Raw genomic sequence first — 23,326 nt, forward strand, 5'->3', positions numbered from 1 at the left:
TTACCTCAGCCCTACCATGTCATTCTATAACTAAAAAAACCACATCACTGCAATCTCTAAACTACAAGATAATAAATGATTAATTCAAAACAATATAAATAAACAAACATCACATTTGAGAGAGTAATCTGAACACTAAAGGGTTAAATTTTGATTTATCTTATTGATTATTCAACTGTTGAGATATTTACTCCTCATTTCAGTAATGTTAGCTATAAATTTCAGAAGTCTGTATGAGGTTTTCTTATTGAGTTCTGAACACTTTGTGTACAGTTTGATTTTTTTTTTTTTTTTTTTTTTTTTTTAAACTTAGGCTGGGAACTTTATTGTGTAGGGATACGTAAATTCCATATTGCACCATGTATTTTTTTATTGGTTTCACTCCTAGGACTGTGGCCATGCTGAAGCACCACCTTAATTTATTTCCGATCAGCTTCGTTGTCTCTTTATGGTTGGAAGTTGGTCTATGACTGAGTCTGTATCAACTTATCTTCCTCGAATGTATCCTCAAATGGTTGGCTAGTCCAGTATCATTATTAGGTGTATATCCAATGTTTTTTTTTAATATTTCAGTAGAGGTTCCTTTTATATTTCTGATTTCTTTAGGCAAGAACATAAACAGTTGATGACCTCTAATTATCGACTGGTACATTAGAGTGTTTTTGCTCATGATGTCGAAGGTGGTGTATTTGGAAGCTGACAGTGTCTAGTTCTATTATCCTAAACTTTTGTTTTTTCTTTTGATCAGAGCTTTGTGCTGTTCTCTTTTTATCTTCAAAAATTCCATTTTGCTTTTGTAATCATTGCTCAAAATGTATTGGATTTCATATATGCTAGTTTTTAATTCATTGATATATATATATATATATATATATATATATATAAAGAGAGAGAGAAAGAATAGATTTCATTGTGTTCAAGTCTCTATGAACTATAGTTTGTAATTTCATTTTTTTTTTTTTCTCTGTCTTCTTACACAGTTATGATATTTTATCATCTTTAAATTCTTTGTGGCTTATTGGCCAAATTTTTATCATCAGACAGAGCTATGGAATTCTCTTGTTGATGATTGGAAATTTACACTGGAGATATATAGTCTGGAAAAAATCATACAACTCTTACAAGAATCCTTCTGAAAAATGCAGGGATGTATTTAAATGTATAACAGTTATATGAAACCTTGACTGCATACATTATCACCACTGTGCTATAAAAAGAAAAATAATCCATTTGTAGCTATATTTCTTTTGAAATACACTGTTTATGTGTTTCACTCAATTTGGAAAATAATCAAGGATTCTGAGGGACTCAGTAAAATAATGAAAGTTTGATTATTAAACTGACATTTAGAACAACAAAAGGGTTCCTAAAGGGTATAATTCCAGTGTGAATACATTGTAACAAGGAATTTTCTATCCTAAAACCAACAGCATACTCAGGCTGATTGGTATTGAAAAGGTCAACACTAATATGATAGAAAATTAGCCATTATTGGTACATATGTACAGGCTATTAAATATTAATGTAAATGACGATGGTTGTATTTGAAAACCAGGCTTACAATGATCGAACTAGCTAGCTGTTTTGTGTATATTAATGTTGTAAAATATCTTTATTCTAATCTTCAGAGTAAATTATAAACAGCCTTATATATCATGATTGCTTTGTTCTTTAAATCCCTCACACATCACATTTGAGGCAGTATATTTTGCATCAAAATTTATAAATGGAACTTTTTGTTCTAGCTTATCACATCACATTGGAACAGAGATCCATATTTTTTAATGAGTATGGTGAGTTTTTGTATGTTAGTGAATTTTTTGGCTTCTTAATTTCCCCACTTTAAAAAAAAATCATGCAAGGTAACAAAAGTTTATAAACACCCCCCCACACACACACACACACACGCGCACATGATGGTAACAATGATTTATCTCACCTCATGAGAAGACAGACAGGTGGAAAATCTGTTTCTCACAAATGACTTCTAAGACAAAATAATTTACAAAATAGTAAAGTGATCAAAAACTTAAAGCAAAATGTAGCAAGGAAACCAGTAACTCTAAGTAAAAACTGATTTGAACTGTGACAACTCATCCAACTCATGGCAGTATTGAAAAATTTTTAAATGATGCACTGAGTCATCATTACAGGGAGATACATTTAATGTCTGAGAGCTACAAGTGTTTAAGTTCAGATAGGCCAAGCAATTGCACTATAATAACACAATAGATTATAGTTACATACAAACACAACACTGCACTTACTAAAAATGTAAGAAAGTTTTAAAATAAATAAACTATAAACTTAAAGAATAAAAGTGTATCATCACCATCATCATTTTAACATCCACTGCTTCCATGCTCCATGCTTGAATGGATTAAGTGTGTAGGGTAGAGTTTCTGCAGCATTTCCAGGTTCCAGCCCTCACTTGTTTCCAAAGTGATAATCTCCTAGTCTGTTGAGCAGTGAACAGCCTAGACATTGCTATATAGAAAACAAGGAACAAATTATACCATTTCTGTGATCCTTTTGTTTATAATCAGTGAACATATGTGAAGTCAAAGGGAAACATAAAACTCATGAATATAGACAAATATTCTGCTCAATCCCACAGTTTTGCTTGTCAGTTGTTTGACCATAACCAGTTGAGTATGTCCCTTGATGGGTAACAATAGTGCATCTCTGATCATGGACCAAAATAGTTGGAGAGCATCATAGCCATGTATTGAGAATTCATAGCCATGTGTTGAATTCTTTGGGGTTTTAACAATTCACTTTTGGAAATATGGGTGTTTCATTTAACATTCTTAAACAACCCTTATTCAGGGACCTTTTAAGTGGAATGGGCTACTTGACCTGAAGAAAATTCTAACTGGGCAGGTCATGTGCTGTTTATCTTGATATGATATCACCTGCACATGTATGGTTCTGATGCATGTGCCTGCTGTAGCCTTATCAGACAGGTAATCATGATGGGTATACTGGGCTTTGTATATTTTACCCCAGTGTCACTTTGATGGCATGCACTGCTCTTTCACTTAACAATAATAATAATAGAACATAGATGGTAAAGAAATAGAAAATACAGAACAGGTGTTTTTTGTGTTATGAGAATGTATCGATCATGTCAGATTGCTAAATATCCGTAGGAAGGGTATAACAATATCTTAAATAATAATTTAGAACTGAAAAGTAATTTTATAAGTAGCATGAAAGATGGCAGTCTTTTATATAAATGAAGATAGAACTAGCAGTAAGATCAATACCATGAAGACATTTAGAAAATCATTAACATAGTTTTAAAGGATCTATATTGAACTAGTGAAATTTTGCATAGCAATCTTTGACATTCCTACAACTATACATATCGAATATAGGTCAGAATGCAGCATTCAGAACAGAATTTATTGATGTTCAATCTACTGATTATTTGTGTTGCCAGGCCAACACATCCCCCAGCAAAGTTATAACAGCAACAACCACAATATAAGTTGTTATAATAATAATAATGATTATAACAGCAGCAGCAATAACAACAATAATGATTAAGATGATGATGATATATTTTTTTTTTAATATAGGCACAAGGCCTGAAATTTTGGGGGAGGGGACTGGTTAATTACATTGACCTGTGTTCAACTGGTACTTATTTTATTGACCCCGCAAAAGGCAAAGTTGATCTCACAATAATAATAATAATGATGATGATTTCAAATTTTTGGCTCAGAGCCAGCAGTTTTGGGGGAAAGTAGGAAGTCAATTACATTAACCCCAGTATTTGACTGGTACTTATTTTATCAACCCTGAAAGGATGAAAAGCTAAGTTGACCTCAGCAGAATTTGAACTCAGAAAGTAGAGGCTTATGAAATGCCACTAAACATTTTGTCTGACATGCTAACAATTCTGCCAGTTTGCTGCTTTAATAATAATAATAATAATAATAATAATAATTTCTACTATTGGCACAAGGCCTGAAATTTTGATGGAGGGGAGTAGTCAATTACATTAACCCCAGTGTTTCACTGATTCTTAATTTATCAACCCCGAAAGAATGTAAGGCAAAGTCCACCTCCTTAATAATAATAATAATTTCAGGAGTGGGTAAGCTGTGAGAACAATAACCATGTAACCATTTTTGAAATCTCTGAGCTACTGGACGATCTACTGACTAGGAAATGTCAAGATACATCAACGTTTTTTATGTAACTTTATTTGATTTTGTAAAAGAGCAATTTGGTTCATTTATTTCCATGGCTTATCAATTTGTACAGTGAGTTTCTTTGCTTTAGGTGTCAAGAAGACACTCAGCAAGAAATGGAAGCAAAACTGAAGGAAGAAGAAAAACAGTAATAATAGTTTTTGATTTAGATACAAAGACGCAATGATTTCTTTATTGGCCACGTGTGTCTATACATCATCATCATCATCGTTTAGCGTCCGTTTTCCATGCTAGCATGGGTTGGACGGTTCAACTGGGGTCTGTGAAGCCAGAAGGCTTCATCAGGCCTAGTCAGATCTGGCAGTGTTTCTACGGCTGGATGCCCTTCCTAACGCCAACCACTCTGTGAGTGTAGTGGGTGCTTGTTATGTGCCACCCGCACAGGTGCCAGACAGAGCTGGCAAACGGCCACGAACAGATGGTGCTTTTTATGTGCCACCGGCACGGGGGCCAGGCGAGGCTGGCAACAGACACGAACGGATGGTGCTTTTTACGTGCCACCGGCACGAGGCCAGTCGGGGCGGTACTGGCAACGGTCACGAACGGATGGTTCTCTTACATGCCACCGGCACTGGTAACACATCTGCAATTTCCATTGATCAATTTCGATTCTGATCCTCACTTGCCTCAACAGGTCTTCACAAGTAGAGTTTTGTGTCCCAAGAAGGGAAGGTATGCATACGTAGGCTGGCTCCATCCCATGTAGAAGGCCACGGGTTATGGACTCACTTGTCCTGCCGGGTCTTCTCGCGCACAGCACACTTCCAGAGGACTATGTCTCTAGTCATTTCCTCAGTGAGACCTAAAGTTCGAAGGTCGTGCTTCACCACCTCGTCCCAGGTTTTCCTGGATCTGCCTCTTCCACAGGTTCCCTCAACCGCTAGGGTGTGGCACTTTTTCACACAACTATCTTCATCCATTCTTGCCACATGACCATACCAGCGCAAACGTCTCTCTTGCACACCACAACTGATGCTTCTTAGGTCCAGCTTTTCTCTCAAGGTACTTACACTCTGCCGAGTATGAGTACTGACATTACACATCCATCGGAGCATACTGGCTTCATTTCTTGCGAGCTTACGCATATCCTCAGCAGTCACGGCCCATGTTTCCCTGCCATGTAGTATGGCTGTTCGTACACACGCATCATACAGTCTGCCTTTTACTCTGTGCGAGAGGCCTTTTGTCACCAGCAGAGGTAAGAGCTCTCTGAACTTTGCCCAAGCTATTCTTACTCTAGTAGTTACACTTTCAGCACACCCGCCCCCGCTGCTGACTTGGTCACCTAGGTAACGGAAGCTATCAACTATTTCTAGTTTTTCTCCCTGGAAAGTAACGGAAGTTGGTCTCAGAGCATTTTCAGTGTTTATTGTTCCTGAGCATCTGCCACATACAAAAACCATCTTCCTAGTTAGCCTTCCTTTGACATTGCTGCACCTCTTATGTGTCCATAGCTTACACTTGGTGCATCTTATAGAGTTTCTACCTACACCTTTTCTACAGATCGAGCAGGGCCATCTACCTGAAGGCGTTTGTGATTTGTCTACCTTCCTACTAATTACGACTTTGGTTTTAGCTAGATTGACTCTAAGGCCCTTTGATTCTAATCCTTGTTTCCACACCTGAAACTTCTCCTCCAGTTCTGATAGCGACTCAGCAATTAGAGCAAGGTCATCAGCATAGAGGAGCTCCCAAGGGCATCCTGTCTTGAATTCCTCTGTTATTGCCTGGAGGACTATGATAAATAGGAGGGGGCTGAGGACTGAGCCTTGGTGGACCCCTACCTCTACCCGGAATTCTTCACTGTACTCGTTGCCAACCCTCACCTTACTAGTAGCGTCCCTATACATGGCCCGCACAGCTCTCACTAACCATTCATCTATCCCTAGTTTCCTCATTGACCACCAGATAAGGGATCGGGGGACCCTGTCGAAGGCTTTCTCCATGTCAACAAAAGCCAGGTACAGGGGCTTATCTTTGGCTAAGTATTTCTCCTGCAGCTGCCTTACCAGGAATATAGCATCAGTGGTACTTTTCCCTGGCACAAACCCAAACTACATCTCATCTAAACTAACTCTCTAATTAGTTGGGCTATGACCCTCTCCGTAACCTTCATCACCTGATCCAACAGCTTGATACCTCTGTAGTTATTTGTATCTAGGGCATCACCTTTACCTTTGTAGCAGTTGACTATTATGCTGCTACACCAGTCATTGGGTATGACTCCTTTGTGTATCACCTGATTAACTATATGGGTGACTAGGCTATAGCCGACACTACCAGACATTTTGAGCATCTCTGCAGTGATTCCTGATGGGCCTGGGGCTTTCCCTGTCTTCATGCTTCTAATTGCCTTAACTACCACGGAACTATCAACTCCGATAGCTGGTCCCTCTGTTGGGTCAACATTCGGCAGATTCTCTTTATCCCATTCATTTTCTTTATACAGCAACCTACATACAATACATACAATACAAAATGTGTCATAGAAAATAGGTTACAAATTTAGATGTACATGCATATATATATGTGTATGTATGTATGTATATAACAAATGCTGGGTGAGGTGGAAAATATGACAGTTTAGAAATTTAATACACAAAAGAAATGCAAACAAAATAAATCCATCTTCACAGAAGTAAGAACTTGTCAGCTACATTGGATCAGAGTACCCCCACAGCTCTGATTATCTACACCAGTGGTTTTCAACCAGGGTTCTGCCAGTACAGTCCAGGGGTTCCGCAAGAAGTTACAAAACTGCTAAAATCGGCAGTAATTTTTAATTCTCCTGTGCAGATATTTGTGCATAAGACTATTAAATTATTGCACAGGGTTTCCTCGAGCTAGTGGAATGTTTCCTTGGGGTTCCACTCCTGCAAAAAGGTTGAAAAGCACTAATCTACACCAATCATCCCACACCTAGGTTGTTGTTGCTCAGCTATTGCTAGACTGCTGATTACACTCTTTAACAATCACTTGTCATGTAAGCAACTATCTCATCCTTAGTCATTTGGTATTTGATTTGTCCTCACGATTAGCATTAAATCAAGTAGCTGGAGACCGCCTTTTAAATTACCATTAAGCTTCCAACACTCTTATGACTACCATCAGCCACTTTGTGATTGACTCAATAAAATATCAAGAAATATTTTAGTAATTCCATATTTCTTTAACAGGGGATACTTCTTTTTTTGTAGTGTTTCTCTCTTCAGTGTTTATCTTTCTATAATCATTCAATATATTGGATCTTGGTTTGTTTAAGCAATGGGATGGAGTAGGGAAAACAATGGAAGGTACTTCACACATGAGCAAAAATTGCAAGAGTGTTCACATTTTGGCCACATTCAAAATATTGTATGGTTAGTTAAAAAGTTCTGCTTGATTTCTATATCGATCAATATTGGTAGTTTAAATATTCCATGTTATATCAACTCATAAAATATGTCTTCCAGGAGTGTATCCCAAGAAAAAGAACCACAACAGGTATATTAGCCTGCCAGTTTATCATTAATGCTACTTATGATTTTATTATTCCAAGTAGATTAAATCTAATTATCTTTAGCTTTCTAATTTTTTTTATTTCTCTTATTTGTAGGTAAATTTTTTCCTTAATGTTTTAATAATAGCATTAACTTTGTATTTTCTCTTCACACTAATCCAAATTATATTTAAGAGCTATAATCAATACATGATTTAATTCTAAATTTTATGAATTTTGCATGAGAAACATACCCCATCATCTAAATATCAGCATTATTTTATAACTGTAGCAGATTGTACACAAGTGACATTTTACAAAATAGCAAAACATTCTCTTCTAAATTCCCTTTCATTGCTCTGCTTCTATCAGGACACTCCTTGATCAATGGTAGGCTTCCTTTCTTCTAGTTCAGTTACTCATATCACCCTATTAAGTAAAGGTCAACGTTCCTGTTTTATTACTGCCAATGTCTGTTGCACTATATTTTCCTGTTGTAAGTCACAGTAAGAGGATGCCACCATGTTCATATGTTGTAAGCTCTTTCATTTTCCCATTTTCATGTTTTTCACTCAAAATGTGCAATTTCCTTATTCTAAATACATGTTGTGAAAGTCTGAAATCACTTGCATTTCTTCTGCAAATAAAAACTGTAGCTGAAGTACACTGCATCATCTTTCATGTCTTTCTTTTTTTAACAGTCTGTGGCATTTTATTTCTCATGGGTAATAGTTTAGCCATTTCTCAGGTGCACATGTTAAAGGGTTAAAATAAGGGTTTCCTAGTTCTTTAGTTAGTTTAAACCTGTATAAGTTTCTCGTTGTCTTATATTTCTGATATCCAGTATTACCTATTTCTTTCACCTTTCTGAGGACAATTAAATAAATACTAATTAGATTGTTTTTTTTCTTGACTGAGAAAATATTTACTTTTCTATACATTCTCACCCACATCACAACATATCTTTCCCATAGTTGCATACCTAGGTACATGAGTATAACATGTGTCACTTCCTTACATTGTCTAGAACATTTAAGCAGATTATTTTTAATTATTAAATACAATTTGGTGTCTATATTTTCAAAATATGATTCTTTTAATTAAATTAATCAGCTTTGCTGTTAATAAGTTACAATGGGAAGTTGTTTTATCTTTTAAAATACATTGTTTTAAAACTAGTGATAACTACTTTCCATTGAGAAATTCATTTGTATTTATGTGCAGACAAACTGGAGCATGCACACACACACACAGACAGTTGCATGCATACACACAGCCACATGCGTACATGCATGTATACACACACACATATACACACGTATGAAATGATCATTGGGTATATAGTAGTTTAGAAGTCATTCAAAATTATGGGTATTGAATATTTGTTAAAGTTCAAAATGTACATGTAACTGCTATCATAACATAATTATGTAGTTTTTATTACTTATTTTACTATTTTTGGTATATGTGAACTTTAGTTTTCTCTCTCATAGTTATCTATTTCTAAACCTAGTTTACCATGACTGTCATAGGAAGTTTCATTGAAGTGGCTTCCTGCTGCTTTCTGATAGATGAGAAACCTAAGAATTTTAGTTAGAGAGAAATGGAATTTGCGATGTTCATGTCTCTACCACAGGCATTAACAAGATAGATGAAATATTACAGCTATGACTAGAATTGAAATTGTGTTACTGACCTCTACTCTAAAGGCTTTTATATATATATATATATATATATATATATATATCCATAATAATGAAGGGTGAAATTAATTAATTTGGAAAAATTATCAATTACACCAAGTAGTCTTCGGCATGTAAAAGCCTCATTCGAGGAAAATTTAAGTAATACTAAGCAATAAGGGTTTAGCAACGAATTGCCTTACCACATACCGAATTTAGAAATAGCAGTCAAAGGGTTATAGCTATTTCTTCTACTAAAAAGGGAGATCTCAGTAAAAACAGCATTTGGAAGGCAGACACAAACAGGTAAGAGAGAATGAATTGACTGCAATCTATCATACATTTTTTTAGTTATCTACGGACGTACGTTTCGAAATCAAGTTTTTAGGAAAGCATAAGAATTAAATATTAAATATTAAATAATTCTATCTTACCGAAACTTCTTTTCTCTTCAGCGTAGAATACTATAATCATAAATGATTATATATTGAATTTTGAGATACCAGAAGGCACCAACTCAACTCAGTATCAGAGCGAGCTAGAATCCGCAACTGGTATCACCGAATTCAATTTGTGAATGAAACGATTGTGTCAACAGCCCCTTCCCACCCGCGTGTAGCCAAAACAAGATGCTGTGGTCATCTACTGAGATAAAATATGGTTATCCGTAATAATGAAGGGTGAAATTAATTAATTTGGAAAAATTATCAATTACACCAAGTAGTCTTCGGCATGTAAAAGCCTCATTCGAGGAAAATTTAAGTAATACTAAGCAATAAGGGTTTAGCAACGAATTGCCTTACCACATACCGAATTTAGAAATAGCAGTCAAAGGGTTATAGCTATTTCTTCTACTAAAAAGGGAGATCTCAGTAAAAACAGCATTTGGAAGGCAGACACAAACAGGTAAGAGAGAATGAATTGACTGCAATCTATCATACATTTTTTTAGTTATCTACGGACGTACGTTTCGAAATCAAGTTTTTAGGAAAGCATAAGAATTAAATATTAAATATTAAATAATTCTATCTTACCGAAACTTCTTTTCTCTTCAGCGTAGAATACTATAATCATAAATGATTATATATTGAATTTTGAGATACCAGAAGGCACCAACTCAACTCAGTATCAGAGCGAGCTAGAATCCGCAACTGGTATCACCGAATTCAATTTGTGAATGAAACGATTGTGTCAACACGCGGGTGGGAAGGGGCTGTTGACACAATCGTTTCATTCACAAATTGAATTCGGTGATACCAGTTGCGGATTCTAGCTCGCTCTGACATATTTTGAGCAGCCTGTCACCCTGGTTCTCGCCTGAGTTGGAATGTAGATCATGAAGAAGTGCCAAAAATTGATCATATGGCATCATTTCCAGAAAGAAAGTTGTCGGCGTAGCTGGATCACAATTTCAATATGACACCAAGGTTGGTTTCCTCACAATGCCCATCAATGTCAGCAGGACAAGCAGAACTTTGATTTTGTCCCCTGTGGTTGGAAACCAATCACCACCATGCCAAGGTCTGACACGATGGGGATGTTTTTCAGTATAGTCATTCATTTTGTCTGCTATATATTGGAACGTTTCATCCATCAAAAAACTCATGGAAGATTTCCAATGGTGAACTTCCATGTTTAAGGTTTGCCTTTATGCCAGGCATACCAATAAACTCATGCCATCAGACAAAATTGTCTCTCACTTGCCACACAACATTCTGTTGTCCAGGGCCATTTACTGCTGCCCGCCTGTACCTTTAATTCACCAGAATTTGATCATCGCTATCAGAATATTCTGATTCTGAACTAGGAAAATACTCACTCTCCAAGTCATCATCCAAGCAGGGAGAAACAACTGGTGAGGTGGTGGAGCTTGGTGTAGCTTGGCACGATGACCATAAATTCGACACAACAGGATTTAATGATGAAGTTGATAGAGCTGAAGTGGTAGGTTGCAATGACCGTAACTTCAACAAAACAGAATGCAACAATGAAGTTGCATAGAAAAAATAGGGTGAATATTTCATAGAGCTGTGAAGAAAGAATCAAGCATATAATTCCAGTCATGCACACACACACACACACACACATTGAATTGAGGCTTTCAAATACTGAAAATAGTTGTTAGTTGTCGGAGCACTGCATCCTTCAAAACTTCCATGCTTTCTGAGATTCGCCAACACTACACCTGATTTTCTCCCCTCCATACACACACAAGCATGTATCTGACTCATACATTGTTCGCTTTCCAGACATTTGTACATTACTGCATATACTTTATACGCACTTTCTGACAAGTTGTGGTGCACCTGAGTACTGTATACAATAATTTCATTATTATTATTATTATACCAGTCTTATGAAATACAAAGAGCAAAAGAGCAAAAAATGGTGCAAACACACTCCACAAAATGTTTCTGAGAATGACTAAATGAACATACTTGGAGCTATGTCAATTCAAACACAGGCAAAAAAAGGTTAGGAAACAAAGAGGAAAACTGAACTGGAGAGACAAGCCCAAACTAACTAGCAATATGGGGCATGGCTAAGTTACTTGGTGTCTGATTTGATTCTAAAATCCACATGGATAGGAACTGGGCTGAGGTAATGAGAATGTAGCCAACCTCTCTCAGAAATAGACTGAGTGAAAGCTGTTCCTGAAAAATCATACAGATGTGGCAAATACATTACATCCATTTCATTTTACACTCTGACCATTATGTCTTGCTCTAGTTTTTGTCTCACTAGGTTGGAATGTCTGAACATTTGCTTCTGGAACACTTCCAGATGCTTGCTTCCAGTGCCTCCTTAGCTGAAGGATCGCTATGTGGTAGTTGATGATACATAGACATGCATTGAGATTACATCATCAGCAAATATTCCTGGATGGTGAGCAGGTATGGTTGCCATCTGCCTGGCATACCTTTCCACAACTTGTCGTTGTAACAGAGTTACAGCTCTGAGTTATGCCAAAGCTAAAACTGGACATTTAGCATCAGGAATGTTGTCAGATGCTCACAGCCCTCTACCAGTCAGACGATGCAGCTGGTGGAATTTCTGTTGTGAGCTTTGTGTAGTTCTATACAATAGACAGTGGTTACAATATTCTTGGAAAACCCCTTCTCTATTCAAAATTGCTGACTTTGTGGCTACATCAGAAACAATTATGATTATTATCCCTTTCATGTTCTTAAGATGCTATCCAGTGCAAGTTATTTTTGTAAATAGTTGTTTGTATTTGAGTATTTCTTTGTGTGAATATATATGTGTACACAAACACACACACACACATGTACATAAGTATGTACATACACACAATTTTTTTTTTTTAATATAATCAGTTTCAAAGCTCAATGAAAAACAGCTACATTTTAATTTGATTTTTCTGGGTATTTTCCTCTCATATCATCTCTTTGAACTACTTTAAGAGACAATACTAGTTTACTTTGAACAAATGAAAGAACCTCCATATAACCACTTGACCTGATAAAATTAATTAGCAAACCATTCCCGTCTGATCTGCTTTCCTAGTGATCATGGTTTTGATCGTCCAAATTTGTGTTGCCTAATATGTCAATTTGTCACTCTACACTGATAACTGATCATAGTTTGTTTGAAAATATGCTTTAAATTTCTAGATTTAATTTTATAATACTTTTTCGTCATCATTGTCATATCTGCATCCTCTTTTCCATACTTGCATAGGTCAGATGGAATTCATTGAGGCAGATTTTCTAAGGCTGGTTTTTTTTTACCTTGTTGCCAAACCTCACCTATTTCCAAGGAAGGTAATATTTCCCTTGGCTGAACATATTTTCACAGAAGACTGGAAATGAAGGACACTGCTTATAGAACAGTATTGCTCATTTACAACTATCACTTAATGGTGTACGTGCACATGCATGCGCGTGCACACACACACACACACATGGTAGCTTCCTTCCATTACCAAATGCCAAATTCATTCTCATGTGGCTTTGGTTAGCCTGACAATTTGTCTTTTTGTAAAAATTCAGCCCTACTAGACCTTGTTTTTATATATCTTAGCATGGTTATATTTCCTATGCATCTCAATACTCATTGACAATATCTGTTGGCAGGTAATCACTTCTGTTTTGAGTGATTGTGTAACAAGCCCAATTTTAACTTATCTTAGACACACTACTTATCTACATTATGCAAGTATCTAAGAACAAACAGGTTTATATTATTGCTTTTCATTTTAAAAACTCTTTATATAGTGCCAATAAGAAAACTATGTGTGTGTGTGTGTGAAGAGAGATATTTAAACTACGAGGCAGAAAAAAATGCTGTTATCTTACATAAATAAAACAAAATAAAATTTCTTTGTTTAGTTGGGCTTTTTTGTTTTTTTCATCTTGTCTTTTGATAGCAAAATTTATTTAAACTTATCCGTTTGTCTCAGAAAGCTGCAAGTAGGTGCTTGCTACAAAAACTTGTGCAAACATCTGAATTTTTGAACTAACCAGTTTATGCTAACATGAAAGGGTGATAAACTGAAGAAAGGAAGAAGATTCCTTAAAACAGTTTTAACATCTCCAAATTTAAACTAATTTTAAGAAAGTAGAGAGTAAATTTGTGCTATATCCTTTTGAAATAGAATAAATTTTCTATAAAAAATGTTTTCTCATCTAAATACGTGTTTCACAAACAATATACAGTAACTAATACATCATGATTAGTAATCTAGAAAAACTTTCTGTGGAAGCAATATGCACATTTATTTATCTTTTATTTTTTAGTGTTTTTGTCTTTTATGCTGCTCTTATATACAATACAGCAAATGTTTTCATTTGTCTCTATTCTGCTTCAATTTTTCTTTTAAGTTCTAATCTACTTCTCAGATTTTAATCAGTCCACTCCTTTCTAATTAATAATTTATATTATTCTCCATGCAATGCAGTATACCTCTTGAACAGTAAATTTTTTATACCCAGTTATTTCTTTGCTACATTTCAATTCAGTCTGCTTTTTTCCATTACATATCCAATAAATGATATCTAACTTTTTATTCTGATGTTGTCCTCTGACATTACTGACCGATTTTCTCTGTCATTGTGTCACATATGTTATACTGTATGTCTTTTATACAAAGAGAATCCTTCACTAACAAGGTCTGTAATTTCTTAAAGTTTTCTTACCTTCCCCTATGCTGTCAGCAGCTCCATCCACAAACTGATTATGTCACTTAGCTGATAAAACATATCTATTAATTCTTTGCTCACCTGCCATATAGACAGCTGTGGTTCATATTCTAGCCAAGAAACCTGAATTATTTCTGAGTCACAAAGGAATCATTACATAGTCATTTGGCTTGCTAGAAATATACCCGAGTTACCTTCAAATCAGTCTACTATCTTAAAAAGAGACTATGTGTTGCATATTATAACAAATAAGACAGGACAGTCATGATTGGCTGACCTGGGGTTAAACAATAGCAACAAATACAGCAAACTTGTCCTGCCAGAAAAAAATAGCACTTTTGTTCTGAGAGCAATCCAAACTGTTTCTGTTTTATCCATATCAGTTTTAAAATCTTCTAATTTAGTTGTTAACTTCTCTATCATCTTCCTTATTTGATAGCTTATTTTCTATGCAGTTTTCTCTCTTCAGTACATCTCTTACTTATAACTAACAACTTTGCTTTCTGAGTCATCAAAAGAACCTCTTCTGAAATTTGTTTAAATAGGTGTGACCAGCCAATTGTGATCCTTCAAGCATCTCAGTAACTAACTGAACATGTTTGTTTAATCAAATTACTGTGCCATTTCTAGTACCTACTTCTAACTCTTATGTTGGTGGCACAAGTTCCTTTATTGCCATCAGTGTAAGAAGTCTCTCTGTAACCTAACTTGTTACAATATTCTATAAGAACCATAGCATATCAAAAAGCAACTAGTAACGGTTGCCACATATTTCACTCTAACATAATTGGCAAGGCTTGCCACATATTTCAATCTGGACCTAGCATCTTCAAGATTCTGACTTTTAATCTATTTCCTACCGAGTATTTCTTTGTTGTTAGTCTTGAGCTACAGATTCTCCTACTATCAGTATACAGTACTTTTTCTCTGAAACTTATTGTCCATTCACATCACATGTCTGTAACAGCAAAATCATTTCTCTTACATCTGCTGATCAAGGGAAATAGCAATAATAATTAAAGTGTTAGTTTAATGTTGTGTCATATACAAGGTTAGCATGAAGCAAAGATATAAGTTTAAGCTCTGCTCATTGTAAAGATCAGAGGTTATATGGTGGTGTTGGCATATTAAAACTGATAGATGGATAGATTAATGTCACACAGATTGTTAGAAAAGCTAATTGCATCTTTTTGTTACTATGTATGGGGAATAATAATAATAACAATTATTTCTCATTTAATGTTATTATATACACTGAATAATTTCTTATTTAGGATTGGAAGCTAAACTTATGAAGAAATAATGCTGCAAAATTGTCTAATTAATGTCTTTTCCTAGGGCTTTCACATGATAAATGTGATTATTTCAGTGCGGTATCAGTTTGATATTGTAAATTGTGACAAAACTAACTTACATAATATGTTTCAGATAAATATTTCTATGTCTGAAAATTTATCTCATCAATGAAGACATTGCTGACAAGCGATAAAAGACTTAAAAAGTGTATAATTTTGAAAGATGAAGTTTAGTTGTTGTGAAGTAGAAATTAGGAAACCAAATCTTTAGTAAAGTTTAGCATTATGGAATTTTACAAAAATTAGTTATGTTTCCAAGAAGAAAATACAGAAAATTGAAACATTATTTTGAGAAAGGAGTGAGTTATTCAAGTTTTTTTGTTTGTTTTTTGTTTCTCTTGGAAACCTATATAAGTTAGAAATGAACTTTTTTTTTACATCTTTGTTTAGTTTTAAATATATAATGGTAATGGTTTCCCTCTGTACATCAAATTTGTCTTGTACAGCTGTAAAGTATTATTCTTCTTGTCGATGATTATGTATTGATAAAAATAATTCTTTTCTTACATCTCCATAGTATAATCTTTTGTTGCTATGGTCAAAATTGAAGAGTTTTACACAAATCAATATCTTGGAAATTTCTTCTTCACCATAATTGTGGTGTCATAAGATGACAATTTCTCAGTTTCTCTTCATAATATGGAAAAACATTTCAGCTCACCTGTAGATTCTATCACATGCTATTACACTTCCTGTAATTTCAGCTTGCCACTTACTAGAGGAAGTAGTTATGCGAAGGAAATGTAATTGCTCTCAGCATTATCGTATAAAACATATCTAGCATTAATATGAAATCATGCTTTGTACTAAAATTTATTAGAGGAGAATAGATTTATTAAAAGATAATGGATTACAATTAAATATTTAGGTTTGTTAACATTGAGGAAAATTATTATACTAAATATTAAAGTGGTATGAATTGAAATAAAGGAATTAGTTAAGAATTAACTTTCAAAAACAGTTAGTTAACATTTTCATATCAAATATGAAAATATAAAAGACCACATTTGGATTGGTATTATATGACAATAAAAACTCTAGCTTGAACTCCACAACTCTTTTCCATGCTACATTGTCCTTCCTCAGGATACGATGTCCTTAGAAATTCATTCAGATATACATAAATGTTTCTAAGCAGAACAGAAAATCAAATAGTTTTAAGAACAAGGTTAGAAAATCCTAGATTAGAGCTTATAATTGTGATCTCTCTTTAGAAATGATGTTTAATTTCAGAATAATCTTGGTATATTGACTAAAAAGTGCCCCTAGTGATTTCTAGTTTGTTGAGGTAGAATAAGAATAAGTGAATGAAAACTACATATAGGTTGGTGTCTAGAGGAGGTATCAGAGAAATTACAAGTAAACTCATATAAAGAAATTTGATCACATTAGTCTTTTATCTTTTACTTGGACTGCAGCCATGTTGGAGCGCTGCCTTGAAGGATTTAGTTAAGTAAATCAACGCCAATACTTATTTTTATACCTGGTACATATTATGTTATTCCTTCCTAAACTGCTAAGTTATAGGAACATAAACAAACCAACACCAGTTGTCTAGTGGTGGTTGTTGGGTTTAAACAAACACAGGTGCACATAAGCATGAAGGGCTTCCACAGTTTCTATCTACCAGATTCATTCATAAAGCATCTGTTAACCTGGGTCTGTAGTAGAAGACACCCAAAGTGTTGCACTATGGGACTGGATCTGAAACTATATGGGTGACAAAGCAAGCATCTTAACCACACAGCTATGCATGTATGCATATATATATATATATATATATATCATCATCATCATTGTTTAGCGTCCGCTTTCCATGCTAGCATGGGTTGAATGGTTCAACTGGGGTCTGAGAAGCCAGAAGGCTGCACTAGGCCCAGTCTGATCTGGCAATGTTTCTACGGCTGGATGCCCTTCCTAACACCAACCACTCTGTGAGTGTAGTGGGTGCTTTTTATGTGCCACTGGCACAGGTGCCAGACGAGGCTGGCAAACGGCCACGATCGGATGGTGCTTTTTACGCGCCGCCGGCATGGACGCCAGGCGAGGCTGTTAATGGCCACAATCGGATGGTGCTTTTTATGTGCCACTGGCATGGAGGCTAGTTAGGGTGGCACTAGCAACAGCCACATTCGGATGGTTCACTTACATGCCACCGGCACTGGTATCACAGCTACAATTTCCATTGATGTTGATCGATTTTGATTTTGATTTTGATTGAGTCATTGGCACCTCTGGTGGATTAGAGAATGGACTGGCCAAACTCTTATAAAGAGTAGAGATCGGTGGTAGTAGTAAGAGAGAGCATTTTGGTAGTCTTGCGAAGTGCATTGTGTGAACACATTGATTAAACCTCTGCATAATTTATCTGTGCCAACCTGTGGTAGGGTATAAAAGAGGCAATGAAATATTCGAAGCTTGCATAAGATGGTTAAATTTTTTTTGGTACAAAACTAATTTAAAAAAATATTTAACATGGAAGACTTGTTGGCTCAGATGATACGGTTGCAACAGCAACAATAGCAGTTATAACAACTACAACAACAATACCAACAGTTACTGGAAGTAACGTTGAAGAAGTTTGAAAATATTTCAGGTTCATTCTTGTCAGACAGTGTCGCAAATTCAATTAAAGAATTTATTTATAACCCAGAAGAAGGTATTAATTTTTCTTCGTATTTTCGAAGATACAAAGAAATCTTCAAAGAAGAATGTAAACATTGGAATAATGAGAAGGTGCGCCTGCTTTTAAGAAAGTTATCCCCTGCCAAACATGAAAAATACTGCAACAATATTCTGCCAAAGACACCAGGCGAGATTTGTTTCACTGAAACAGTTAATTTGTTATCAAGAATTTTCAGTGAAAGAAGTTCCCTGTTCAATACTCGTTGGCAGTATTTAAATTTAGTTAAAAAAGATGAAGATTTTGTCACCTATGCTGGGTGTGAAAAATTCAAATTACCATAAAAACCTATGTGATTTGCGTACCTGTGTAATTTACACAGGTGATTTTCAGGATAAAATTTGTCAAAAAATGAGCTTCTACTTGTGTAAAATTCACACCCAAAAGTTTTTAGAACTGCCAATATAGCCTGGGGGAAAAGGTTTTCAGTTCAGTTGTATTTAGCATAATTTATTAAATTTTCATTAAATAAAAATAATTTCTGTTTAACAGGCATTACATTGAAAGCTTTTAAATTACGAAGTGTTTGTGTTGTTTATAAACTTTGTTTTACATTTCTTGCCCACAAGAGATTATGTCCAATCTTTAGTATACTGATGTATGTCTTCTCAAATCACAATCACAGGAAAAGTTGTTGATAAGAATGAGCAACAAAAACAAAGCTGATAAATACGCACAGGTGTTGCAAATTAAGTTTAATTACCAATAAACATCAGCTTGGATGACACTTTGCTCAACCAACAGAGGAAGGTGACCAATCAAACTGATTATGCAAACAGAATTATTTTCTGCTTATACTTGTTGGAACCTTTGATATGGAGTGTTAAAACTTTAATCCCTATCACATTTATAAAATGTGAAGTAAACTTTAAAATTTGTCATTACTATTATTGTCAGTGTGGGCAGAATTTTTTAATCATTTATCAAAGGAGAAATTAAATATGCTGAATATGCATTTGAACATGGCAATAGAGCTGCTGCCAAAAGGTATTTTAATGTTCGAAATTGGTATAGACAGTATGACAAAGTTAAAACTGTGCCTAGTAATAAACAGACAAAAATAAAAATATACAATCAAGATTATCCATATCATTATATTTTTTCAGTCAGGAATATCCATATCACTATGTATGTCAATGGCGCTCCATTGCGATAGGTAGAAACTCCAAGCAATGTAAAATATGGCCTGGACCGTGTTTACCAGCATAAGCATCAGACTTCAAAAAGTAGTTGACCATTTAATGGTTTCAGTAAATTTATACAGAAAATGTATTATACCATCCAGCATAAAAAAGTCATCTTCATTATATTTATGCTATTATTTTTTCTGGTACAAATGTTTACATTTTGTATGTCGTTTCTCAATAAAAAAAATATCAAAAGAATTCTGGAAGCGATCTACTCACATAATTTACGCACTCCCTAAAGTTTATTTTTATTTTTGTGGAAAAAAGTGCGGAAATTACATGGGTTTTTATGGTAAATGAATTAACCCTGGATTTGTTCAAATGTCTAATTTTTGTTCAAGGGTTAACAGCAAGAGGAAGATGCTGATATACATTCCCATGTATTAACAAAATTAGAACAGGATTAAAAATTAACTCTACAGGCAATGGCTGAAGAATGCCTGAGAATTATAAATTTAAGGCCTAACACAGATAAAATTGTAGAAAAAGATACATGCATATCAAAGATACATGTGTTGTCCTTTTTAAAAATTGTAAATGTTTTGATTGTGAAAAAAACAGTTAATTTACAAAAGACAGGTACAGCCTTATGGTAGGTTTTATTTAACATTCAATACAGCATACTTCACAGTATGATATACAATAAAAGTAGACAGCATGGCCACAGCTTGTGAGCTGAAACTAAATAAAATAAAAAATGATGCCAAGAGTTAATCATGAACAATGAAACATCTAATGAGGACAAACTTTAGATACAAATGCAAATCATGCTGTTTATGACAACTGGACATAAAAATTCACATTGTATAGTGAAACAAAAAATGAGTCAAACAAAAAAAAATGCTAGAAAGAATGTAAAAGAATGTATTGCTAAAAAAAAAATTGTAAGTGATGCTCAGAAAGAAAATTTGTGTCCATAAAAATGAATAACATGGATATCAAGTTACAGTTACATACAGGCAGTGGTATCACAATAATCAATAGCCACATGGAGAAAAATGGGGAAACATTGAAAATTGCACAGGATGTTTCAGGAAAAAAGTTGCATCTTATGGGTGAAATGATCAGTAATGTGACATTTTGTGGAAAAACTTTGAAAGCCAAGATTTTTGTGCTGAAAAATACAACATTTATTTGGAACAGATTGGATGAAACTATTTAACTTATGGGATCTACCCATATATATTTTTTGTAAGAATGTGGATGGTTCTTCCACCAGTACAAATAAGGTGTCAGAGGATTTGAAAAAAGTTTTTCCTGAAGTTTTTTTTCTGAGGAATTGGGTCTTTGGGATCTTTTCGGTTTGAATGGCAGTTTTTAACGTAATTTCTAGGTAACTAAAAAATTTTAAACTTCGTATACTGGTAGAATGTGTCTATAAAACATCTTTTTCTCTTGGCTTTATTGAGAAAATTCTACATTTTGTAAGATATTTGTTGTTTTTTTCTTCAATTTCTGCAATTTCAACCAATTAAATACATCTATTGAGGTAAAAAACAAGGAATGAAACCAGTATGATCTGATGGATGTGTAATGTCAGTGTGCATACTCGACAGAGTGTAAGTACCTTGTGAGAAAAGTTGGATCTAAGAAGCATCAAATGTAGTGTGCAAGAGTGATGACTGTGCTGGTATGCTGATGGAGTAATGTAATAGGTGTAAGAAGGTTTGATATAATTGACAGATCAGAAATTTGAGGAAATATTATTAGTATGCTGGCACCTTAATCTTACAAACTCTGCACTTCTATTATGCTATCATAAATATCAGGCTACTAATTGTGATAGTAGTTAAATGGTATTATTTCTGCTACTTAATGTAAAAACAGGTTCTATTCATTTACGATGAGAATAGTAATGAACTGATTCAAGATAAAAGTAAGTGCTTTGAGGTAATATTAACAAAAAGAATTGCAAACAAGACACTGTTACATCATAGATGTTACTAATTAATATTCAAGACAATTATTTTATAAAATCCACCCATTGGAGTGGTTGCTTTTCTTATCACATACAGCTTTAACAAAGATCAATCTTGATATCTCGTGCTTTAAATTTTTTTTTTTATGTTTTACTAGTTCAACATAAGTTGCACTTCCTTTGTGTACTTCTTTTTATCAATATTTAAGTGGTAAATGAAAGAGAATTCACTCTGTGTGGTATCTAAACAGTGAAATCAGTCTCCAAATTTTTGTCAGTAAGTATTAATACATGTTAACCTGTTTTTATGCCAACTAAGCTGCTTATTTATGTTAGTAACAATAATGTTAAAATTTACTACAGCATTTATTCATGTTATTATTTTACAATCTCTGTCTGTTTCTCTCTCTCTCTCTCTCTCTCTCTCTCTCTCTCAAACACACATCATCATCATCATCATCGTTTAACGTCTGCTTTCCATGCTAGCATGGGTTGGACGATTCAACTGGGGTCTGGGAAGCCCGAAGGCTGCACCAGGCCAGTCAGATCAAGCAGTGTTTCTACAGCTGGATGTAGTGTAGTGGATGCTTTTTATGTGACACAGGTGCCAGGCGAGGCTGGCACAGCCACGATCGGATGGTGTTTGTTACGTGCCACCAGCACAGAGGCCAGTCGATGCGGTGCTGGCTATGGCCACGTTCTGATGGTTCTCTTATGTGCCACCGGCACTGGTACCACAAACTACAAATTCCATTGATGTTGATCGATTTCGATTTTGATTTGATTTTTTGATTCTTTGATTTTCACTTGCCTCAACAGGTCTTCACAAGTATAGTTATATGTCCCAAGAAGGAAGGTATGCACCGGTGGACTGACTACGTCCCAGGTAGGGGCCACGGGTTATGGCCTCACTTGTCCTGCCGGGTCTTTGGGTGTATGGAAAATTTTTTTTAAATATTAACTCTAACCGGTTTTCATCGCAATGCAAATTTTCAAGAATTGAAAGGTGAAAAGAAAATTTTTTTTTAATTTAGGAGGGGGAAAAAAGAAATTTACATTGATTTTTGCAAAAAAATAATAATAAACATATACAAAAATTTAAAAATAGGTATACCGATACATTGTAAAGTCTTTATGTATCTTGAGTTCAATGATAGTCCTTGGAAAAATTACCTTGGAGGATTAAGATTCAGGTAATTAAACGTGGTGTTTAATTTAGGATGCTTGTTAAATGAATGTCAAAACAGAGAATGGGGTAGGAATTATCCAGTTCCTGTGGATAAGGGGTGACAACTCTGGATTTTATGCTCTTCAATTGGGATTATCAATTTTTTGTCAGATAGGATGTTAGAAAAAAGAAGTATGATCATCGTGGAGTTTGCATATTAAGATGCGTTTTGAATTTTTCAATAAAAAGATTCTCCTTGTTAATTCTTTCTTGTGTAGTGATTCCGTCTTTACATTGGTAGAAGGGGAATATGTAAAATTTAGGATTTTTGTCTTTAGTGCACAAGTCTATGTGGCTACTTAGTGGAATTTGACGGTATTCTAGGAGATTTATTTGTTCTTTATGGACCGCTACTCTTTTACGTAAAGGGAGGCTTGTTTGTCCAACATAATTATGTTGGCAACTGGCGC

General features: G+C 34.8%; 2 protein-coding genes across 5 annotated transcripts in view; both read left to right on the forward strand.

The window, feature by feature from the left end:
- LOC115215175 (activating signal cointegrator 1 complex subunit 3) overlaps nucleotides 1-23,326 on the forward strand; it is a 526,302-nt gene that overhangs the window by 170,296 nt on the left and 332,680 nt on the right. The gene's annotated exons all lie outside the window — the stretch shown is intronic.
- LOC115215190 (beta-1,4-galactosyltransferase galt-1) overlaps nucleotides 1-23,326 on the forward strand; it is a 105,262-nt gene that overhangs the window by 48,519 nt on the left and 33,417 nt on the right. The window lies entirely within an intron of this gene.

The sequence above is a fragment of the Octopus sinensis genome, linkage group LG1, assembly GCF_006345805.1.
Source record: "Octopus sinensis linkage group LG1, ASM634580v1, whole genome shotgun sequence".
In the NCBI taxonomy this organism is placed as follows: Eukaryota; Metazoa; Mollusca; class Cephalopoda; order Octopoda; family Octopodidae; genus Octopus; species Octopus sinensis.